This window comes from Typopeltis vanoorti, chromosome 1, assembly GCF_054136105.1.
Source record: "Typopeltis vanoorti isolate ZY-2024b chromosome 1, IOZ_Tvanoo_1.0, whole genome shotgun sequence".
Taxonomy (NCBI): Eukaryota; Metazoa; Arthropoda; class Arachnida; order Uropygi; family Thelyphonidae; genus Typopeltis; species Typopeltis vanoorti.
In genome coordinates, this window is record NC_143549.1 from 873,359 (window position 1) to 898,161 (window position 24,803).

General features: G+C 37.7%; 1 protein-coding gene across 2 annotated transcripts in view; it reads left to right on the forward strand.

The window, feature by feature from the left end:
• Positions 1–313: 313 nt before the first annotated feature.
• Positions 314–24,803, forward strand: part of LOC150109748 (methyl-CpG-binding protein 2-like) — a 235,244-nt gene continuing 210,754 nt past the window's right edge. For both annotated transcript variants that reach the window (XM_090406592.1, XM_090406659.1), the window contains exon 1: positions 314–426. The gene's annotated coding sequence lies outside the window, so the exon portion shown is untranslated. The remainder of the gene's footprint in view (positions 427–24,803) is intronic.

Genomic DNA, 24,803 nt, shown 5'->3' on the forward strand with positions numbered 1-24,803 from the left:
GCTTGTTATTTCCCAATTGAATGGTTTGAACATATAATGAATGAATTTTAAAAGAATACCGAGAAGAAACTAAGCGGATGACCACGGAAAAGGTGGAGAGACATTTTATCTGACATAAAAATGTCAGATAAAATGTAGAAAAGAAAATTGAACTGGAACAGTATTCACGAAGACAGAATTTGTGAGGATAGAAAGTGAAGAGCTGTTATCTGTGTCGCATGACATTTTTAGTTGGAACGGTTGTAAGAAGGCGAGGAGGTATTAGCTTTCTTCAAATTGAGGTGTCGCTCGTTTTCAGTATTAGCATAGCTTGGCCAAATACGTTTGGAGTGGTTTGGGAACCGTGGGATATTGAGAAGTCTATGCTAGTAGTTGTATTTGTGCTTGACATTATGCAAGGAAACCATACGTATTATTCTCGAGGAGGTTAGTAACATTCTTATTTCATATATTTCTGTCTCTTGAAGCATAAAGGATTTCTCTGGATAATTGATTATTAACGATAAACAAAGGCATGTGTTCGAAAATGTGGGCTATTTGAAATCGTGATTTATTTTTAATGCTAATGTCAATCAGCATTGTTGCTTCTTCGGTAACTGAATTTAGTTTTATTGAGTAATCAAAATAATCGTAAAGCCATGAGAGTATGAATTGTGTGCTTCGTTTATTAATATTTCTTAGCATACAGTATAGAATGGCAATATGAGCGAGTTAAAACGAAGTACGTGACACTTGAAAATAACAGATAATAGGATTTTAAATAACATTTAACATTTTAAATAACATTTACGCCTGCAATTTTCTTATTTGTATATTTTATGTTGTTTGTATTAACGTTTGTTTACCTTATGTTTGTTGACAGTTTCAAGAGATATATACAGCTTGCAGAAGTTATAATTGACTTGTATAATATCCTGTCAGGATGACTTGAATGGACGAGTAGTGCTGGCAAGAGAGAATGGATATCACTTGACTGTTGCTAAGATTTTTGTATTTTGCACTAAGATTACAGCATGTGTATCATGGTGAAGACTAGCAAATATTTAATGAACGTTCGTTTGTTTTATGGGACTATTGCAAAGTGATAATTGAGTAATCGAAATAATAGTAAACACAAAATTATTGCTGTGTCGACACCAACAAATGGTGATAATGAAATTATCTGAACAACAGATCTGGTTGCGTGGGTTTTGGAAAACTGAGAAGAGTAGTAGAGGTATGATGACACAATTGCTGGTCTGGTTGATATTAGTGGTAGTATATGTAATCTTCAAATAACTTCTTGCTGGCTGAGTGGATAGTACTTCTCTTCGACAACGAATAGCTCGTGAATTTAAATCTCGATGTGGGCATGGATTGGTAGATGAATTACATTGCATACCCGAGGTTGCTTGAAAACGTTCCATTTTTTGACTTTTATTGCAAGCTTCTTGATTATGTGAGTTTAGCCCATCCATAGTAATGTATAAGTTTGCAATCTACGGGTGATGGGATTAACATAAAGATTTGGCATCAAGTGTAGTGCATCAAAAAAGCAAGGTTCTCAGTAACATTTATGTATCTCTTTGCCACCCAGTAGCATAAGAGGTACGTATCATCAGAAGCTTAAAATATCTGCATATCAAATATTTAAAATTTCTTATTCATACTGAAACTTAATATCCCAGGAATTTCCAAGAAGAGGAGAATGGAGAAATAGGGACCAGATTATAAGTAGAGAAGCAGCACTAAACATATTAGAAATTATTAATTTTTTATTATTTGACACCTCCAGAGAGTCCAAAGGCTCATCGAGGGAGGGCACCTACTCTACAACTCTCCATCTCCACCACTCAACTGCATGATCTACACCAATGTCATCTACTGTCCACTAGTCCACCACCACCACTAGTATTTTCACAGACCATCACAAACATCCATGCCCACAGCGGGATTCGAACCTGCAGCCTTTTGGCTGGCGAGCAGATACGCTAGCTAACCACTCGGCCAACCAGGGCGGCAAGATTATTAATTTTGTAGATACTAAAGGCATCTACAGTCGTTTGGAGTCCAAAGACTCATTAAGGGAGGGCAAATACTCTACAACTCTTGGTTTTCACCAACTGCAACTACCTTCATCATCTACATCAATACCATCTACTGCCGACCACCACTAGTATCACAAACATCCATGTGGCAGTATTCGAACCTGCATCCTTTTGGCTGGAGAGTGGATACTCTAACCACTCGGCCAACCAGGCTGGCAAATATGTTAAATATCTTTACAAGAGAAGTCTTCCAGCAGGACTATATAATGGTTAAGTCTGATGAAGCATGCATGTTGATATGATTTTCAAATGATAATACAGCACACCCATCTACCTTATCATTTTGTGGCATGTTTGGCCAAAATCCATGGGTTAAAGCTTAAGTGCTGGGAGGATATCATGTTGGAGGTTTAATGGAATAATGACAGCACTTCTTCTTATTGTGCTATCTTCTATCGAAGGTCAGCGACCATCTTGGCGAACAAACTGCGCTCTTGTGCTAATCTGAGCAGTTGTGCACTGCTCTTTCCTGTCCACGTCTTGATGTTGTCAAACCATGATATTATTTTTCTTCCTCTAGTTCCTTTGCCATCAATTCTTCCTACCAAAATAGTTTGTAGAAGTTGGTATTTGCTGTTTCTCATGATGTGTCCAAGATATGATGTTTTTCGTTTCTTGATTATTTGTACAAGATGTTTAGCTTTGCCAATGGATTTTAAGACATCTTCATTGGTAATTTTTTCTGTCCATGATATCTTTAGCATTCTTCTGTATAGCCATGTCTCAAAGGCTTCGATTTTCTTGATGGTTGTCCCCTTCAATGTCCATGTTTCAACTCCATAGAGCAGAATAGACCACACGTAACATTTCAGCATTCGGCATCTGACTTCCATGTTTAGGTCTTTATTGCAGAATAGTGTTCTCATTTTCATGAAGGACTGCCGTGCAACTTCAATCCTTGTCTTTATATCTATTTCTGGATCCCACCGTTCATTAAGCCAGCAACCAAGATATTTATATCTTGACACTTGGTCAATATTTTTCCCATTGAGTGTCAGTTTCATTGATGAGGCTGGATGTTTGCTGATGATCATGTATTTTGTCTTGTTGATGTTTATATGTATTCCCATTCTTTGGCTTTCTATGTATACTCTGTCAACGAGTTTTTGGAGATCCATAATGTTATCTGCAATTAGCACGGTGTCATCTGCATATCGTAGGTTGTTAACAATCTTTCCATTTATTGTGATTCCCTCTGGACATTCTTCCAATGCTTTTTTAAAGATTACCTCTGCATATATGTTGAACAGGAATGGTGAGAGCACACATCCTTGTCTCACTCCTCTTTTGATGTTAATATCACTGGTGGTAATGTTGTCTAATTGAACGGTAGCTGACTGATTCCAATACAGATTTGTTATTAGTCTTATGTCTTGTTCGTATAGCCTTATTTGTTGAAGGATTTCTATTAAGTTGGTGTGTCTGACTTTGTCGAATGCTTTTTCAAAATCTATGAAACACATAAAGACAGATTTCTGTTTTTCTATGCATTTTTGTATCAATATTTGGGTACAGAAAAGGGCCTCTCTAGTACCAAAACCATTCCGAAAGCCGAATTGTGTTTCACTTAGAGTTTCTTCACTTTTTCTATAAATGCGATTCTGAATTACTTTCAAAAATATTTTTAATGTTTGGCTCATTAGACTAAAAAGTCTGAAGTCACCACAGGAATTTGCTTTGGGTTTCTTTGGGATAGTGATAAATGTAGATTTGAGCTAATCTGATGGAAATTCATCACTTTCATATATTTTATTAAATAGTTTTTCAAGAAGTTTGATGTTATCTGGTTCGATTAATTTTAAAAATTCTGTTTGCACACCATCTGGTCCACTGGCTTTTCCTGTTTTACTTGTTTGTATAGCATTCTCTATTTCACATTTCATGATTGCTGGTCCTTGAATGTTATGTTTTATATTTATAGGCTTCTGTATAGTATCATTGAAAAGTTCTGTTACATATTTTATCCAAATCTGTGCTTTATTCTCTTCTTCTAGAACTATTTTTCCATTTTCGTCTCAGCATTAAGATGCTGAGAAATGACAGCACTAAGAAAGGATTAAAAACTAATTTTAATGCTTTCAATATTTTGTCTCAGTCATTGAGACATCTTCATGGAGTACGAAGAACACTTCTAACACACATACACAAAGACATCACAATGTTTAATGAAACACGCGGGTGACTCTGAAGTCATATCCAGGTTGTGCACCATCTATGGGTATTTGTAGGCAGCCTAACAATAAACTGGGACATCCGATGATTATTGTCTCCCAAATTTTGAGAATCTTTATGCATATGTGTTTGTTTAGATTAGGTTAATTTCTGAGTGCTGTTGCAGATTCCAAAATCAGTTTCTCTTTTTTTAAATTTACTATGTTGGAGCAGGTGGTATTCTTCCAGAAGATCTGTGAATTGTGTCCAGTACATGGTTTGCAAGGCCAGATTGACCATAGTCGTGATTACAGATGTAAGATTTGTGTTCGTCTAAATGAATGTTTGAAAATTTTGTCAGTTTCCATAAAACTGACTTCACATTGCTATTCAGTCTTTTGGACGCATTTTTTTTTTTTTTTTTGTCAATCTTTGAGATGTATTTTTGTCAGTTCCAGCTTCAGTATCAACATTAGCTTCCTGGTGTATAAAATTCTTAACTTATACGCTATGTTGCTCAGTCTTTTTTGCATTTGTTCATTATTATCAGCTTTTGCATTTGTTCATTATTATCAGCTTTTGTGTTATTCATATTTAAGCCCTTTAGCCATCTTGTACAATTTATTTGAATTAGGATGTATATCCATATTTAACTTGCCCAACAGCAGATGATGCTCTTACAAGGATAAAAAGTGAAGGGTTTAGTATTTTCATGGAGGATAGAGAAAATAGAGTGGGAGAGGGATTCTGCTGATGATAGCAGATGAATTGCAGCCAAAAAGAATAGAAGACTGGGTAGGGTCGCTGTCCCATTTGAAACAGTTTGGTGTGAGATCAAGGCCAACAAGACAAAATATCTGATTGGTTATTGCTATGGGCTAGAGGGGGGGGGATGGTTCCAAGGATGATCTAGAACAAGAAGAGGTGATAATAACTGAGATGACATCTCTCCCACCAGTTGGAGAGAGTGACCATATGGTTTTGACTTGGAAAATGAATAGGCATGCAGGAGTATCAAAGAGACGGAAACTTATTTGGAATTATAAAGCAGGTGATTATAATGGTCTTAGACGTCAACTTCGGGAAGTTTCATGGAGGGAGGAATTGGAAGGCCAGGATATCATTAGTGCATGGGAAATTGTGAAAGAATATTTGTTAGCAGCAATGGTAAGTTGTATACCACAAGTGAAGAAGGGGACACAATTTGGAGTAAAGTGGATGACAAACAATATTAAACAGGAATTGCATGTGAAAAAGAGGCTATGGAAGAGAGATAAGGAGACAGGTGAAGAGAAGATGCATGAAGAATATAAGACACAGGCCAGAAGAGTGACTAGTGTGATAAGGAAAGCAAAAATGGAATATGAGAGGAGATTGACCCCAAGATCCAAAGAAAATCCCAGGGAATTTTTTAGCTATGTGGCCAGTAGGAGGAGAAATGACTGTGGAAGAATGATATTGTGGGATTAAACTGGGAATAGACTGACTGATGCAGAGGACATAGTGGAATTGTTCAATGAACACTTTATTGGAGTATTTCATCCTAGAGGAGTCAGTTTTAATGCTAGAGGGATAGGGCTGGTTCAAGGTTTAGAGGTACAGGAGGAGAGTGTGTTTCAGATACTGAGTACTCTGGATGTCAGTAAAGCTTTGGGACTGGATGGTATTTCACCACGAGTTTTAAGAGAATGTGCTAGGGAACTGACAGTTACTTTAACCTGGCTTTTCAATGAAAGTCTGGCTTTGGCAAAGTTGCCCAGGGAATGGAAGGAAGGTAAGATAGTGCCATTGCATAAGGGCAGTAGCAGACTGGAAGTGTCTAATTACAGGCCACTTTGTGTGTCATCAGTAGTTGTTAAGATCTTGGAGAAATTATTGAGGGACTGAGTACAGCATTGTGCAGATGAGGGATAATGTTATCTGTGAGAGTCGACATGGATTTGTTAAGGGGCGCTCTTGTTTTAGTAATATGCTAGTCTTTTATAATAAAGTTACAAGAGCAGTTGATGAGGGGAAAGACATATACAGTTATTTTCTTGGATTTAGTGAAGGCATTTGACATGGTGCCACATGATAAGCTGATATTTAAGTTGGAGCACATGGGTCTGGACGTCAGATTGTCAGGATTGGCTGTCTGATAGGTATCAGAGAGTTGTGTATGGTGGAGCAGTTTCAAGGAGGCAGATGGTTACAAGTGGAGTCTCACAGGGCTCAGTACTAGGACCTATATTGTTTAACCTTTATATCAATGACATTGCAAGGAGATATTCAGTTGTTTGTGGATGATGCGAAGCTGGGAAGGGTTATTAGTAATAGTGAAATGTGGTAACTCTGCAAGAGGATTTGAATAAGCTAGATTAGATGGGCAAATGAATGGGGGTGTCAGTTTAATGCAGCAAAATGTAAGGAAACATCGATAGGACACTGCATACTCTATGGGAAGAGTTATATTGGAGGAAGTAGGGGAGACAAGAGATCTGGGGTTGATGATGGATAGAAACCTGAAATATAGGGGACATATTGCGAAGGTAACACAGAGGATTGCTGCAATAATGAGGACACTGACTTGCAGAGATAAAATAGTTATCATTCTGTTGTATAAGACCCTGATCAGACCACACTTGGACTATTGTTCTCAGATTTGGTCCCCAGGATTTGAAGGGGATAAATTAACTGTGGAAAAGGTACAAAGGCAGATAACAAAGATGGTTTCAGGACTGTACGATGATAGTTATGAGGATCGGCTGAGGGAATGTGGACTGCAATGTTTGGTGCATAGAATAAGAAGTGATATAATTGAGATGTCTAAACTGTTGAGAGGTGGTTACAGGGTTGACACTGGAGAGTTCTTTCGCTTGGTTGAACAGCGGGAGGGAGTGATGACAAGAGGCCATTCCTGGAGGTTACGAAAGGAAACTGTGAGCAAGAGTGGAGTGTGAGGAGTGGTTTCTTTGCATTGAGGGTGGTTGAACCATGGAATGCATTGCCTGATGGAGTGGTGAAAGCGAGAACGGTCAGTGAGTTCAAGGAGTGGTATGATAGACTTTGTGTTTCTTGGGGGGGGGGGGGGGAGACCTCCCCTCGATGAGTCTTGATAGACTTTGTGTTTCTTAGGAAGGACTCCCACGATGAGTCTTTTGACTCCATGGAGGCCTGAATAATAATAACATGCATCAGTTAATTAGTACTGCGGAAGAACTCCAGCTGGCAACCTTACCACTTATCCACCATATCTGCCCTCATTATACAGCTCTTTCTGCCACAAGGGCAGCACTTGTGCATTCATCAGAACTGATATATAGTGCCAAAATCTCAAATCTCCTCTGTTTTATGTGGCTTGTCTCAAAATTTTTATGCCAAACCAACCTGCCCTCTTCATATGCTCTCTCACTCTCTTTTTATCTTTCACTAAACTCCATTAACTACTCTTACCTCTTCAACTATCACCCCCCCCCCCCCCAAAGCTTTAACCTTCTACAACAAATTACCTTAAAGTCATCCTTTTTGGAGACTTCAATGACCATAACTCAAATTGCCTTCCCCTCCCCAGTTTCACAGATCAAGCAAGCAGGGATGCTGAGGTGTTTTCTATTATCAATGATGTATCACATATTTTCAGTCTTCCTAATAGTATCCATTTCACATCTTCTAATGTATCAACTGTTTTGCCTGCATTAATTGACTCGTATAAACACTGAAGTTTTAGTGTAATATATGATGATACATCTGGTTTATCTAATGTCCCAAGTTAAGTGATCATCATGACTTCACAGTTAGGTGCTATCAGTCTCATAGGAAACATTCCTTTTTTATACTCATATCCCAGTGTAATTGTTAGAAGCATGTGGAGTAAACTGTGTTGTGCAAGTTCTCCTGAGACAAAGGAAACTGATATTTTTAAATGACTAATATATTTTATAATTTTGATCTGACCAAATTATATAGTCTATATTTCAGCCTTCCAATATGGTCTAATGTTTTTTATGGAATAGAAAGTATGGGCGGATTAAGAATGACGTATTTAGTAACGGTTTAAATGAGTGTGTGCATGGAATAAATAGTGCAGAAATACATACACAAAGATTGCTGAGCGATATACAAAAGAATGTGGGAGAAGATCAGGGACAAAAACAAGAATCAGTGGGGGTAAAGGATGTCAAGTTAAAAAGGAGCAGAAAAGAGATTGTGCTGTATGGGAATTCTATAATTAAGGGTGTGAAGGATGGTAGAGTAATTAAAGCATATTATCCTGGGTCAAAGATTAAGGATATAACTGAGGCTGTGAAATTGCAGAAAGATAGAGCGAGTGAGATTATTGCAGTTATAGGGACGAAGGATCTAGGTAGCAAAAGATTTTCTGTGAGACAGGATTTGAGGGATTTAATGATATCAATGAATGCAAAGAGCGAGAGTGGAGAGATCATGAGTGTGCTACCAAGATTTGATAGTGATGAATTAAACAGAAGAGCAATTATAGTAAATGGAATGATGTCAAGATTGTGTGAAATCTTCTGCCATGAAATGAAACTGAATATTCATTTTATGAATGTCTGGTGAGTTTGATAAAAGGAAGGATTATTTGAAGAGAGATGGTTTGTACTTAAATGGATTGGGTGCTTGGCATTTAGAGACATTTATTGATAAAGGATAGAGTAAATGGTCAGAAAACTGGGAAATGGGATTTGCTAGGGAGACAGGTGATAGTCAACTGTAAATAGTACTGATGTTATTAATCGCTGTGAATTTGGGATGAATTTAATCCCAAATCTGTTGCCGTCGTATGACAGAGAAGAGTTGAGAAGGGGAGCTATAATTGCAAATGAACTTATGTGCAGGTTATGCAGGAGGAGTGGTGTGGAGTTTGTGGACGTATGGAGTGAGTTTGATGGACAAAAGGACTTATATAAGATGGATGGTTTGCATCTGAATGGATTTGGTGTGCTGAGACTGGAAAAAGTGTTGCTGAATGAAGTTAAAGTGGATGTGCAGAATCAGGGAAACTAGAGCTATTAGGGGAGAGGAAGTGAATTTGCAGATATCAGGGAGGCAGTTGAGTGTAAGAATGTGTAGGATATGCCTGAGCTGGTACGAAGGACAACAAATCAGAATGGGATAGTTAGTATGAGGCATCAAGATAGAGGTGGGACTAACAGGCTTCTGCACTTCATGCATACTAATGCCAGGGGTATTAGGAACAAGAAGGAAGAATTTGTGGCCTTGGTTGGCTCTTCCTGGCCACAGGTTATTGGCATTAGTGAGACATGGCTGACAGAAGATGATATAGCTAGTGGGATAGAATGTGAAGGGCATAGTGTGTTTAGGAAGGACAGAGAGAAAAGAATGGGGGTGAGGAGTGTTATTGATGATAGCTGATGAACTACAGCCAAGGAGATTTGAAGTTGAATTGCAGGATAGTGAAGAGAGCACATTTGAGGCTATTTGGCTGTGAGATTGAGACTAGTGGAATAAAATATACAGTTGGGTGCTGCTATAGACCAGGTGATGGAATAGATGGTGGAGATAGTATGCATAGACAAATAGATGCTTAGCGAGCACTTTGCAAATAGACAAACAAATAGAGTAGAAGGAGGGTAATTATTATGGGGGATTTCAACTATGGTAACATTGATTGGAGTGAGGAGAGGACACATGGGAGGAAGGAATTGGATTTTATGCAGTTATTAGGGGATAACTACCCGAGAGAGCATGTAATGGAATATACTAGGGGTTCGAGAGTGCTTGATCTAGTAGAATTTGACTCTAATGAATATGACCATGTTGCCACCAATTGATGAGAGTGTCTTGACCTGGGAGGTGGCTAAATGTGTGGAATTTTCAATTAAGAAAGGGTACATGTGGAATTACCAGGCTGGTAAGTATGATAAACTTAGGAGATTGCTTGGTTCAGTGCCATGGCATGTACAACTACAAGGGCTGGAGGTTGATAGTGCATGGGAAGCAGTAAAGGAGCGTTTGAAGGAGGTAATAGCTGACTGTATACCTAGAGTCCGGATAGTAAATCGAGTAGGGGTTAAATGGATGAATAACACCATTAAATTGAGCTGCAAAAAAAGAAACAACTATGGAGGGAATTCAAGGAGAAAGGTGACCTGCAGGCACATGAATGGTATAAAGCACAGGCCAGAAGGGTAACGAGTGTAGTAAGAAAAGCAAAAGCGGATTATGAAAGGAAATTAGCCATGCAAGCTAAAGAGAATACCAAACAGTTTTTTTGTTATGCTGCAAGTAAAAGAAAAAATGTATACGGCAGAATGATTTTAAGGAATGCTGATGGCAGGAAGGTAACAGAATCAGTTGATATAGTGGAATTACTGAGCGAGCACTTTGCAAGAGTATACCATCCAGGTGGTGATATTGCAGGAATGAAGGAACCAATAGCTTATATGGGAATTGAAGTGAATGAAATGGAAGTGAATAGTATATTACAAAACCTTAATGTGAATACATCTGTGGGATTGGATGGTATACCAGCTCTGTTCTTACGTGAAGTGGCTAAAGAATTGTCAGCTCTTGACCATTTTGTTTAATTTGAGTCTCGGGTCTGGGTTTGTCCCAAGGGGGTGGAAAGAGGGGAAAATAGTTCCACTGCATACAGGAGGTTCCAAGACTGCTGTTGCAAATTACCGACCAATCAGCATATCAGGAGTCGTTGTCAAGGTTTTGGAGAAAGTAGTCAAGAGAAAAATACAGGAATGGATAGATGAAAATGGGATACTGTATGGGGAACAGCATGGTTTTGTGAAGGGTAGATCATGCCTTACTAACTTGATTACGTTTTATAACACAGTGACGGCTGAACTGGATAAAGGTAATTGGTATACTGTGATACTGCTGGATCTTGCTAAGGCCTTTGACAGGATACCACATGGAATTCTAATCAGTAAATTGCAGCATATGGGGATGGATAGGAGGGTGGTTGATGGAGAGATATCAGAGAGTAGTTTATTCAGGAGTAGAGTCCAAAAGACTACCTGTGACTAGTGGTGTGCTGCAGGATTCTGTTCTTGGACCACTACTTTTCAATTAGTTCATTAACGATATAGGAAAGGATCTGAGAGGAACTGTTCATTTGTTTGCTGATAATGCAAAGTTGGGTAGAGTAATAGTGAATGCATATGATGTCAAAATTTTGCAGGATGATTTGGATAGATTGGAGGACTGGGCTAAGGAGAATGGATGTCAATTTAATGTGGTAAAGTGTAAGTTTATGCATTTTGGGGTTGACGAGCAGAGACAAGCAAGTTATTGTTCCTCTGTATCGAGCCTTGATAAGACCCCATCGTGACTACTCTGCCCAGATCTGTGCACCAGGGTTTCTTCTTGATGGGGAGGAGGTGGAGAGGATCCAGAGGCGAGTGACCAAGATGATAGCAGGTCTATGGAATGTACCTTATGAGAACAGGTTGAAGATTTGTGGTTTGCAGAAATTGGTTGATAGGCAGAGAAGGGGTGATATGATTGAGACATTCAAATTACTGAAGGGTTTCTGTAAGATTAATTCAGAGGATATTTTTCAGAACAGGACTGGTGGTGGGAGGACGAGGGCTATCCATGGAAACTGGGCAAGAGTGTGGTTAGCAAGGGTGTTAGAACTAGGTTTTTTACTTGGAGAGTGGTGAATGAGTGGAATAGGTTGCCAGAGTCTGTTGTGGGTGCCATGACTGTGAATAAGTTCAAAACAAAGTATGATAGATACTGTGTGGATGTTGAGTAGTTGTTTAGGGCCTCTGTTGATGAGTCTAAGTACTCCTTGGAGTCGTCCTTAATAATAATACCTGACAATCCCCTGCCCCCCCTCCAATGTGCCAATACACTTGATCTCTTCCCAGCAAGCCCTTCCAAGCATACTGTGGGTGTGAGTTCTTCTCTTAGTAACTCAGATCATAAACTCATACAAGTCTTTTTCATAGAACATCCTTCATCCACCAGTTCTCAGTCTTGTGTCCTTTGGTGCTACAAGGGTGCCATATGGGATGACTTCCATGGCTTCTTTTCACCTTTCCAATGGTCCAAATACTGCTTCATTTCTGATCCAGAAACCAGCTCAGACCAAATAACCGAAATCATCCTCTCTGGAATGAAGCCCTTCATTCCTTATTTCACTAAAAAAAATTAACAGTTCCATCCAAGCCTTGAGAATCAATCTCAAAAAAGTGTCCCATCAGTAAAAGCTAAAACCTCTGCATTCTACAAATGACTCAAGACCAAAACTCCAGTGGCTCACTATACTACAGCTTGCAACAGTTATAAAAGAATTATCACCAAATCCAAATGAGACTTTTAAAGGATGAAATACTGTACACTTGCCTCTTACCCTAATCACAGTCACTGCTTCTGGTCTCTCGCCAAAGTCACTGGGTGCAACTTTTGCCCAACCAGGTTTTTCACATCCAGATGGTACTCTTGAATCCTTACCTAAAGACAAGGCTCTTACTGGCATAGTTATTTTCTTCCAATTCCTGCATTAATGACGAACAAAGTTCTGTCTGCTCAATCAAGAACTGCTCGCTTCATGTTACCATAGTTTTCCACCAGAAAGAAATCTGAAGAATTCTCAAATACCTGAACACAAACATGGCATCTTGTTCTGATGGTATCCCACCTGTTGTGGTAAAAACTTATTTACCAGAACTAATACCTATCCTGTATCATGTCACCTCTTTAATCTATCCTAGTCAAATGGCATCTACCCTACAGTATGGAAGCAGGCCCACATCCAACCATCCGAAAGAAATATGATAAAAGTCAGCTAATGAACTGGCATCTGATTGCTCTCACTTCTCTCGCTCTCTCTCTCTGAAATGATGGAGAAGGTCATCAACAATCAACTCTTGTAGTACCACGTAGAGACCTATCAACTAATCAGTGATGAGCAGTATGGATTCAACCAATCGTAATTTATTGCTGATCTAGCTTTCACCCACCTATGAACTATTTCGGAGAAATTCATGTGGTTGTCCTCGACATTTCAAAGTCATTTGATCAAGTTTGTCATATTGGTCTACTTAGCAAACTATCATCCTGTGGTTTGCCCTCCACACTTTTCAAATGGATCGCCAACTTTGACACTCGCCACTCACTACGTGTCATGGTGGACTGTTTCCTCTCCTTAGACTTCCCACCAATACAGGTGTACTCTACAATTCTGCTCTTTTATCCACTGTCTTTATATAAAAGACTTCCTCACAGACTTCCAATCACATCCATATGCCGATGACAGTACACTCTTTCTCCTTTTCATTTGATAAACCTTATAGTACTCAAGTATTATAATCCTCAAGACCCATCACGACCTATAGCCTGAACTCTGGTCACCTAGCTATATCCAAATGAGACATAGGCAACCTTGTAGACTTCAGTGCCATCAGAACTCAGTCCTGTCTGATCTCTTGCAAGAAGCATCTCCTTCCTCCCTACATACACCTTCAATAATACCCAGATATCCAAAATGATTATATTTTCCTTCTTGAACGGATCTATACTTCAAGCCTTTTCTTGGTACAAAACACATTTCGACTATAGCTTCTTCAGCCTCCAAAAAACTTGGTGTGTATATATATATATATATATATATATATATATATATTTGAACAAGACATTTGACTTTGTGAGTTGTGAATGTTTTTTTTTTTTACGTTATTTAATCGGATATGACTATGGAAATGCAAGAAAATAAGTTTGTGGTTAAATAGACGCAGATTTAAAAAAATGGCATATTTTAAGCAAAAAAAAATTCTTCATACCTTCACAGCTGCTAACTCTATACAAATCCCAAATCTGCCCAACCATGGAATATTGCAATCATATTTGAGGTGGTGCACTGAAATTCTTTCTAAGATTGCTTGATTCTATCCAGAAGTGGACAGTCTTGTTAATTAATGATCCCTCTCCCACATATCCATTTCGATCCCTGGGCAATCCAGGTAATTAATGATCCCTCTCTTACAGTTGTTCAGTTTTCTGCCTTGCTTCAGATACTTTCATGAACAGTGCTCTGCTGAATTGACCACAATTATTCCTCCATTTTCCTCCATAATCATTAGAATAAGTCCCCTAACCAACATCCTTTTTCATTTCATCTATTTCTTTTCTTTGGAAGAGCCTTCCCCAAAGAATACAACCTTCAGCTGTGCATACAAAATGAGAACAGATTTTTCCTTTTAATCCTCTTGCCCACACATGGCACTAACATGCTATAGGTTTGTGAACTTTTGTGTGTGTCAGATATGCAAAAAAAAAAAAAAGAGTAATTATTATGTAGGACTTTAGCTGTGGATATATATATAGATTGGATTGTCAGGAGGAAATGGAATTTATATGCTTACTGAGAAATATTTACTTCAGGCAGCATGTGATGGGGGGGGGGGGGGCTCTGGGCATGAGGAGTATTGGATATGGTTATAGGATCAGAAAAGCTATCCATAAACAAGGCAGCCACATTGCCTTTGATTGGGAAAAAGAACCTTGCAGTCTTAACTTGGTAGATTGTAAAACATGAGTAATATTCTGTCAATAAGGGGTATTTGCAGAACTACAAGGCAGGTAATCATGACAAGCTTGAAGCTGTGCCATGGCATAAAAACCTGCAATGGAGGGATTAGTGCATGGGAGATAGTCGAGGGGGACTAGAGGAAGCAGTAACAAATTGTATATTCAAGATCAGGAGAGCTAATCAGGTTGGGATTAGATGAACGAGTAGTATTATTAAGCATGAGCTGAAAGAAAAGAAAATCTTGTGCGATTAAAGGAGAAAGATGACTAGAAAGCTCATTAACAGTACAAAGGTAAAGCAACAAAGGTGACCAGAATGTTAAGGAACTCAAAACTGGATTATAGGTAGAAACTAACTGAGCAGGCCAAAGGAAAACCGAAACAGTTTCACTATGGCAAATGTTTGGCCATAGTAAGAGGAAGGATAACTTTAATAATTAATAAGTGGTGATGTGATAAGATGACAGAAGCAGATAAAATAGTTGACTTGCTGAGTGACCACTTTGCAAGAATATATCATCCAATTGAGGTTACTACTGCAACATATGTGATGGAGATGGATGAATTGGAGATTTTTTGGATATTACATAATCTTGATGTAAATACTGTTAGATTAGATACAAGATTATTAAGAGAGACCTTCAGGGACTCCTCGAGGATAGACCACATACTACACACTCGAGCTATCACACTTGTTCTTGAATCATATATTTTCACATTATGCAGTGCAAAACGCTACTTGAATCTTATGAGCCAACCGGAAGAAGCGAATGAATTCATAGTCATAATCGATCCTGCTTTCTCCTTCAACATGTTGAAGAGACTTAGTGCCTTAGCAGTTATGGTCATAGTGCTGAGAGGTATTCGCTTTTGGTTCAGGTCCTCTATGCATGATGGAAGTAGCTTTTCCAATCACTAATAGGACTTTGTTGTTGCTTCATCACTATCGTTGACTTGCAACTTCATTTCAAGATCAATTGCTCGCCTCTTTTTCTGTGATTCTTCACTAGGTTTTTTAATTGGCCGTGTAGGGGCCAAATAACATATTTTTCAAACACAAAATCAACAGAAGAACTGTTGAAGCCAAGTGACAATTGCCAAGGGAGGTTGCCACTGCATTGTTAATAAATAAAAACCTTTTTACTTTATGCGTCTTTGCATCTTGTTCGAAAGTATAGTCGAAAATGTTATTTATTCCATTATGGGATCAAGGACGTAACCTTGAACAGACGTAAGTCAAGGGATGACTGTATATATAATATATATATATATTTAAAAAAAAAAAATTTTTTTTTGAAATAAAAGTATTGGTTATTTTAAAATTATTTAAAGTACAGAAGTCTAATAGTTCTTGACCATTGTTATTCATTCAAATTTTGCCATATTTTCCTAAGCCATTTGGGATTGGATTATTTCCAACTTGGGCATTAAGATCTCCTGCTATTAATATATAATCATTTTTATTACATTTATTTAACTATTTTTGTAGTTCCACATAATTTTTCAGAATCCTCTTTCCTGCCTTTTTCAGGAGCATATACTCCTATGATTATCATAATCACCTGCCTTATAATTCCACATAGCATTCTTCTCAATATTTCCACTTGTCAGTTTATCCCTCAAGTCAAGACTAAATGGTCACCTTCTCCAACTGGGGACAGGAATGACATTTCATTTAGTCAAGTCCTCTGATGACAGGAACAAATCCAAAAAAAAACTCTTAAGCCTCTTGTTTCTTTTACTGCATACTGCCTGAGGCATTTGTCCCACAAGATTTTGAGAAATTCCCTTCCATTACTACAACATGCTGCTTCCACTTCCCAATTTATATTGCTTTAGTTAATGATCACTTGTTTTGCACTAGCCAAACTCAACTGCCTAAACATTTCCTGTTCCTCAAACTTTGTATTCCCTAACCCAGTGGTTCCCAAACTGTGCGCCGTGCAACCTGGGATGGCACGAAATATCTGGTATTTTCACATAGTTTTAGAATTGGACCATCAATGTGTTGATGCAATACTTTTTACATAAATTGTTTATGGTTTTGAAATATGTGTTTCATTTATTTTTTTAACTTAACCAACCTAACTGCACACTGCAACTGTTAGGTGGACCTATGCTCTGACTTTGGAAGCTGTGGAAAAAACCTGATACACTAAGGATGCCGTGAACCAAGAAAGTTTGGGAACCACTGCCCTAGCCTATAACAACATTCCACTAAATATCCTGTCCTGCCTCTCCTACCTAACATCATATACTCTCAAAACAGTTAGTGCTATTTCCTTCCAGATCCTCTGCTCTGAGAGGGTACATTTATATTATCATAATACTACATGAAAAAGTTATACCATTGCTAACTTCCTATCAATAACATAGATTCAGGGGAAACTGATGAGAGGAGGAAGTATACTAGAGCTGTTGCACAAACTGAATAAGAATTCTGCAATAGAATCCTTTCCTTCATACTTACATGGTGATCAGAATTCATCATAAAAATTATGGAAATAACTACCTTGTTAAAGTTAAGCTTCAGTATAATATAAACTGAAATGATCACTTGACGTTTTGACCTTCACATTAAGATCATCATCTGAAGTATACACATGTATACAAAGAAACAAGCGGCACTACAATCCACATGGTATTCTAAAGTTACATTTATTTGATCAACCATTAAAACTATTTTCCTGACCTTCCATAAAAATTATGGAAATTTTTATGATGAATTCTGCAATAGAAATGATTGGATATCAGCACAGACTAAAAGAATGTTCAGCTGAACTGGCTATTCCTTTGACCAAGCTATATTATTGAGTCTCAGAACAGGGAAGAACTCCATAGGGACGAAAAGAATGTATAGTAATCTCATTGCATAAGGGTGGTGCAAAGAACGATGTATCCATCTATTGACCAATCAGTATCTTAGGAGTGGTGTTGAAGATTTTGGAAAAGTTCATTGGTGCTCACATTCAGAAATGGGTTGATAGTGAATCTCTACTTAGCCATGAACAACATGTGTTTACTAAGGGAAGGTCATGTTTTAGCAACTTATTCTATAATAATGTTACCATTGAATGAGACCTTATACCAGCATTTCTCAAACTTTTCCTACAACGGAACACTTCACAATTCCTGAAATTTTAATGGAACACTTTGGTTAGAGTCAAGTATCATCAGTCTCGTATTCAGCATAAGTGCACACTATCACTGCAGCAGGCTGTATCACATCGCAAAAATGCGGCAGTGCACACTACAAGCATGCCGGGCTGCAGCACATTGCATTGACCTTGCTTGTGACTACATATTTCCTAGACTAGATATCTCCATACTTCACTCGCGCTCGGAGGTGTCGACAACCATGGGCGGCTGAATCAAGGCCAGTGCATGCTGGCCTTTATAGCACAATCCACATGCAAAGTGAGGAGCGTCTGATTTTCAAACATGTTTGAACTTGTTGCAGTTTAAAACCATTCCATGCTCATATTAATTTTGATAATTTTACATGGAACGCTTATTCACTTTTCGCGGAACGTAGTTTGGGAAACGCTGCCTTATACCTTGATTCTTTTGGATTTTGCTAGCGCTTTTCACGGAATACAGCATGAAAAATTATTTCATAAATTGTAGAATATGGGATTGGATTATGAAACATAGATAGGCATAGATAATTGCATGCAAGAGGATGGCTGACTGACAGATATCAAAAAGTTGCGTATGGGGGATATGAATCTCCAAGATTCAAGGTAATCAGTAATGTGCCTCAAGAATTTTAAGTCCTTGGTCCATTGTTAATTCAATCTGTAGATTAATGAACTTAGGAAGGATTTGACATGCGAGATACAGCTATTTGCTGATGATGCAAAGATAGGTAAGGTAATCAGGAGGCTGCTATGTCAAGCAGAAAGAGCGGCTGAATTAGTTCTAAGATTTCTTTTAGTGGTACATTCATGAATACAGTGGCTTTGTTATAATTGATCATGATGTCAGTGTTTTTAAAGATCAATGCTGACAAGCAAGATTTGAAGTGCATAGGGTTTTTAACGTGGGAGGAAGTGTGACCTGTAATGAGAGAACTCTTAGACTGTGTGTTTTTTGCCACTTTATAGTAGGGGAACCCATACTGTCCACTGTGGGTCTCAAGGGTATGCTCTGTTTATATAGTTTTGGTAGTCCATAAATCCTCGAGATAAAGACTATTGACACCCTTATCCACAACTTCTCCATAGCTTCTAAGCAATTACCTATTCTTCAAATGATGGTAAAAAATAAACAGGGCATTTTCATGCTTTCTATTGATATTGCTAATAACATTCAGCTAGATAGCTATATTCAGTGAGATATAGCTTCTTTCTTTCTTGAGGATTTTCAGGTATGACCCATTGTTCTGGTCTCTTCAGCCATGTGTTGAAAAATTTCCTCTGCATCAGTCCTCTAAAACTTTTTTAGAAGCTGAAATGTTTCTCTCATATCTTTTTTTTTGTGTGGCTATAGACCATTTTGTACAATCCATAAATCTTCAGTCTGCTCTGATAGGTTAAATTTAACATGAAATTATATTCTTCTTTGAATCTTTATCCAGTTGTAGGCAAACAAAGTTTGCATGTAAAAGATTAGGTTAAGGATCAAATGGGAATATAATTTCTTGTCAGATATAGTTCACTTTATTGAAAAAACTTTATTCTCATTGGGAGCATTCCACAGACAACTAACCATCTTGGTTATTTGCTTCTGGACCCATTCTACTCCTTATTTGTCCCCAAGAAACCACAGATGACCAGATCTTTCACAGTTATCTAGATGTGATCATATTAAAACCTTATGAACGGTAACTTCCTTCTCTCTGTTTCCTAATCTTCAGTAACTAAGTAATCCTTTGAAAGCTACCTTGGCCATTTTTGCAGTATGCTCTCTGAACTTCAGTTCCCTGTTTACCAATATTCCAGAATCCCTAGCTCTTCATCAGTTCCCTGGAGTACATTTTCATTAGTATAGGACAAAACTTTGTAATCTGCTCATCCGAGAAGGTGTAACTTGACATTTTTCAACATTAAACTAGCATCAGTTATCTTTTTTATCCATACTGTCAGCCTATTAAAATCATTCTGCATACTTTCTACATTGCCTTTATTAACTATTACTCTACTCATTTTAATATTTTCCTTCAAATAATTTCCTTTGTCATTGATGTACAAATTTAAATAGCGGTAGCTGAAGCACTTGAATACTGCAGCACACTACTTGTCATTTGCTTTCTGGATACTGGTCCTCCACATACTGTTCTTTGGCATCTGTCCATCAGCCACCCTGTGTCCATATTACCAGCTTTACATTCATCAACATTTGAATAGGTGTATAAATTTCATTTCCTTCCAGCCACATGATCTTTCTTTCTTCCAGTATATATTTCCATAGTTGAAGTCCCCCATAATAATAATAATAATAATCACTTGACCTATACTCATTGTACTAATTTGGTGATGCATGTCTTCTAGATAATCCATGGAACTCCCTGGCCTATAGCAACAACCCACTATATATTTTGTCTTACTGACCTTAATCTCACAGACTGCTTCAAATGAACAGCCACCCTCCCGCCTATCTCTTATTCTCTTTCACTGTAATTCATCTGCTATCATCGGCAGTGCCCTTTCTTCCATCTTATCTTCTATCTTCCCTGAAAATACTAAACTCTTCATATTCAAACCCTGTAACTACATCTGCAGTTAGCCAAGTCTCACTAATGCCTATGTCTTGGTGAGGGGTTGCACTAACTAATGCCAGAAACTCCTTCCTCTTGTTTCTTTATACTTCTGGCAAAAGTATATAGATACTGTAGCATCCCTTTAGGCCTACCCCCACCCACCTTTATTTCCTGAATCGACGCTATTCTATTCAATATTTTTCTTGCAAGACTAGATTCTTCACTTGGTCACTCTCTCACACATTTGCCTCATGGGTCCCTTCACAGAAACTCACCTGTTTCCACCCTAATTGCTGAAGTTTTTCTGAATTTGCTGTTCAGCATGCATGGTGAACAAAGCTCTCTCTCTAGACACCTAACATGAAACAATTTTAGATGCTGTCCATCAGCATTGTTCAAATCCTTCTTCTCATCAAATACAGACCACAGATCCAGAAAAATCCTACATCATTCTTTCTGCACATCCTACATATAGACTCGCGTATTTTTCCTAGCAATGCCACCTCCTCAGTTCACCTCTATCGTAGTGTGGTAGGAGACTTATAATCTTCACCTTCTTGCTCTCTAGTTTTGCCACCTCTAACAGCTCCTTTACATCCTCCCTCATAAAATACTACTCACCTCTCAATTTGTGCCAAATGCAATGTAAACATGGAGATTAAGTGACTGTGCCGTTAACTTGGCCGTTTAATGAAAGTCTTGCAATGGGACAGGCTCCTACAGAGTGGAAGAAGGCAAGATAGTACCATTACAGAATTGTGATGGTTGAATTTAGGTATCAAACTATAGGTCTGTTTGTATTTTTCCTGTAGTTGTTTAGATTTTGGAGAAATTGGTAAGAACTCATATACAGAATTGGGTAGATGAGGAGAATATACAGATTACTAATACAGCATCAAGGGTGCTGCTGTTTTAGTAATCTGTTCCTTATACAATAGAATAACAAGAGCAGTGGATAAAGATAAGGTATGCAATGTCTTTTTTTCCCCCAAATTGGAGTTATACTGGAAGAAGTGAAGGAAGCAAGGGATCTTGGGCTGATTGTGGATAGAGATTTAAAGTTCCTAGTGCAAAATCTTGTATGAAGAAAAATTAGAACAAAATATTTCTATACCGATTTTGAAATGTTTTTTGAAAGCCGATTTTGCTTGGAAATAACAAATTATACAAAATACTTGTAATTGAATTAATATTTATTTCAATTTTTTCTATATTGAATCTGGTAAAATATTAGAGTAAATTGTTAAAATATTTAAGAACCACTGAAATTGTACAAACAAAGAAATAGCTCAGACAGAATTAGACATCTTGACCTGAGGTTTGCTAAGATCGCGAAGGTCAACAGGGTACAGGGTTTTCCCGGCAAAACTCAGCAACAGCGGGGTGACAGAGACCCCCCTCCCCAAGAATATCCAGGCGGTTTAATCTGAGGCTGTTCCAAGGTCAGGAAAAGAGGATAAAAGTGAGAAATCGAATGGCCAAGGTGCTCTGTTCCTGGCTCTCGCTTCGAAGAGGTTCCTGTGTCCAGCCGTTCCAAGGATGGGGAGTCACATCCTGCCAGCAGAAGTCAGACAATGATAGGAGGTTCGTAAAAGCAGTGATAGTCTATTTCAGAAGTCCCACTGCGAAGTTTCTCGACGACCTCCGGGTATGCTGTATCATCGTTGCCGTGAACTAGTGCCCAAGTGTGGTTTTCACTTGAAGGAAGAAGAACGTGTTCTTTTATCTCTAGGATCGAGTGTACTGAACTAGCTGACAAGGTTACAAGTAAGAATTTTGTAGAACTTTCCTAGATTGTGAGAATTAAGGCTAAGATTGTTGATCCCATAGTTAGTTAGCGTAAAGAACATTGTTGAAATCGGAAAGCCGCATTTATAATTAATTGCAAACTAATTGTTTATTCAGAGAAATTTGCTAATGTTATGTGATGAAAGGGAAATTGATTGTAAAATTTATTTATGCCTAATTCATTTTGTTGTCTGAGTTAAATCAAGTTAGAATGGGTAAAGGGTCTCTCCACGTGTCTGATTGTTATGAATATATATATATATATATATATATATATATTAAGCAAAAAATGCTAATCTAATCGAGTGGAGAACCAGACACGTGCTTTTCTTTGTCTCCAATGTTACTTAGCTGAGTTAATCAGAGACAGACATTTTGATATGTGTAGATTTAACCTGTATAATTGCCTTGACTTAGAATGAATAAACTGTTTTGTTTGTTAATAGCTTGCCTGATTCTGCCTTACCAATGCACTGTCTCATAAAAATAGAACCTGTGTGTCCTGAAGACAGAATAGCCACGACTGACTGATATTAAGTTTAAACGTTGCTTGAATTAGGATTAAACTTTAGAGGTATTTCCGTGTTGATTTCTCTTTCATGTATGGGAAAGACATACAATTCCTCTATGCTATCTTTAATGGCACAGTCGAAATACAAATAAATTTTTAAAGATCATTGCAAGAGAGAGTCAGCAAGAAAGACAAAGGAATTGGTTCCAGCCCAAAGCACATCCTGAATCTTGACTACATACACGTGGAAAATACCATACTTATGACCTTGAGAGGGGGGGGGAAATAAATTATAGCCAGAGAGGATTAAGAGAGATTGAACTAGCTCAAGCAATGACTACAAACTCGGTAAATACTACTGATAGGAAAATGAATGTAAGGGCACAGTTTGATAATAAGAAATAAAAATAAATAATAATATCAAGTACATACACCATATATATATATATAATATATATAAAGAAGTAAGGAAATATTATTACACTAGGACATATTGTAAAGGTGAAGATATCCCAGAGAATTGCAACAATATTGAGGAGAACATTGACCACGAGAGATAAGTGTGCTATTTCATTGTATGATGCTTTGATCAGAACACATCTGTATTTCTATGCTCAGATCTGGTCACCAGGATTTGAAGGGGATGGAGTAACCTTGGAGAGGGTGCAGAGATGGATAACAAAAGTGGCATCAGAACTGTATAACATTGATTTTGAGGATAGACTGAGGGCATGCAGACTGCAGTGTTTTGTTAATAGAAGGTAAAGGGGGGGGGGATACGATTGAGATATTTAACCTGTTGAATAATTATTGTATTAACACTGAAGAGATTTTTCATATAAGAAACGAGGACAAAAGGCCATCCCTGAATTTGCAATGCAAAAGGTGGTGTGGAGGATGAATCATAATAATAAAGGGGCATGTTTTTCGTGCATTCACGGTTGGGTATCAGTTGCGGAGGAGATTTTTATTGCGATACTGGGACATTTCATTTCAGTCTTCTGAAAGAATAGGTATAGTGAGCAAAGATCTATTTATTCCTGTAAATAAAAATGAATCGTTGTGTGTTTTATAGCAAGCGCATTCTTTGCATTAAATAAAATATTTCATAATTTCTGCTTGTGCATTGTGTACATTTTTTCCCCTCCAGTATTCTATTTAAATATTAATGAAATCATGTTTGATATTAACTTTGTTATATTTTCAATTTTGCTTTATTATATGTAGTAAGTGCATGTATTGTTTCATGAATAGGTATTATACTTTTCAAATCCTGAACTTTTGGCTAAAATCAAATTGCATTATCTGTTCTTATTACTTTTATATCTGTTATAGACCCCATTGGGCTCACAATATTTTTTTTTTCCTGGAAAGCAATGAAGTTTTTGGAATTTTGCTACACTTATGCCTGCCTGCTTTTGTGCTATTTTCTGTTGATTTTTTGGGTATTTGTTTGCGTGATCAAAAAAGTTTGAAAAACACTGATTTAGAAGATATGAACCCTGCACTGGAACATATATTTGCCTTTTATTAGTGCGAGTGGAAAGGCTTATGTGTAAGAAGTACATGTTAGTTTATTTTAATGGTATGTATTGCAACACAGAATGATAAGAAATTTATTAATACTTATTAACTTATTAGCTGATATTTCTTTTATTAGTGCATTGATTAGATTCATTGTCTTGATAAGTGTTACGAACTGTTCTTCATTCTGAATTTTGTTTAGGTGCATAATAAAATATTGTATATAGCAAAGAGAATTAATTTGGAATAAATAAGATATATGATGGAGGATATTATAATTCAAACCTGCAGCATTTTGGCTGGAAAGCGTATCTGCTTTCCAGCCAATTCAAACCTGCAGGTTTGAATTCTGCCATGGGCATGGATGTTTGTGATTGTCTGTGAAAATACTAGTGGTGGTGGTGATGTGCAGTAGATGGCGTTGGTGTAGAATAGGTTCATTGTAGTTGGTGGATTGAGTGGTGGAGACAGAGTTGTAGAGTAGGTGCTCATCCACGATGAGTCTGGACTCCCTGGAGGCATCGTGTAA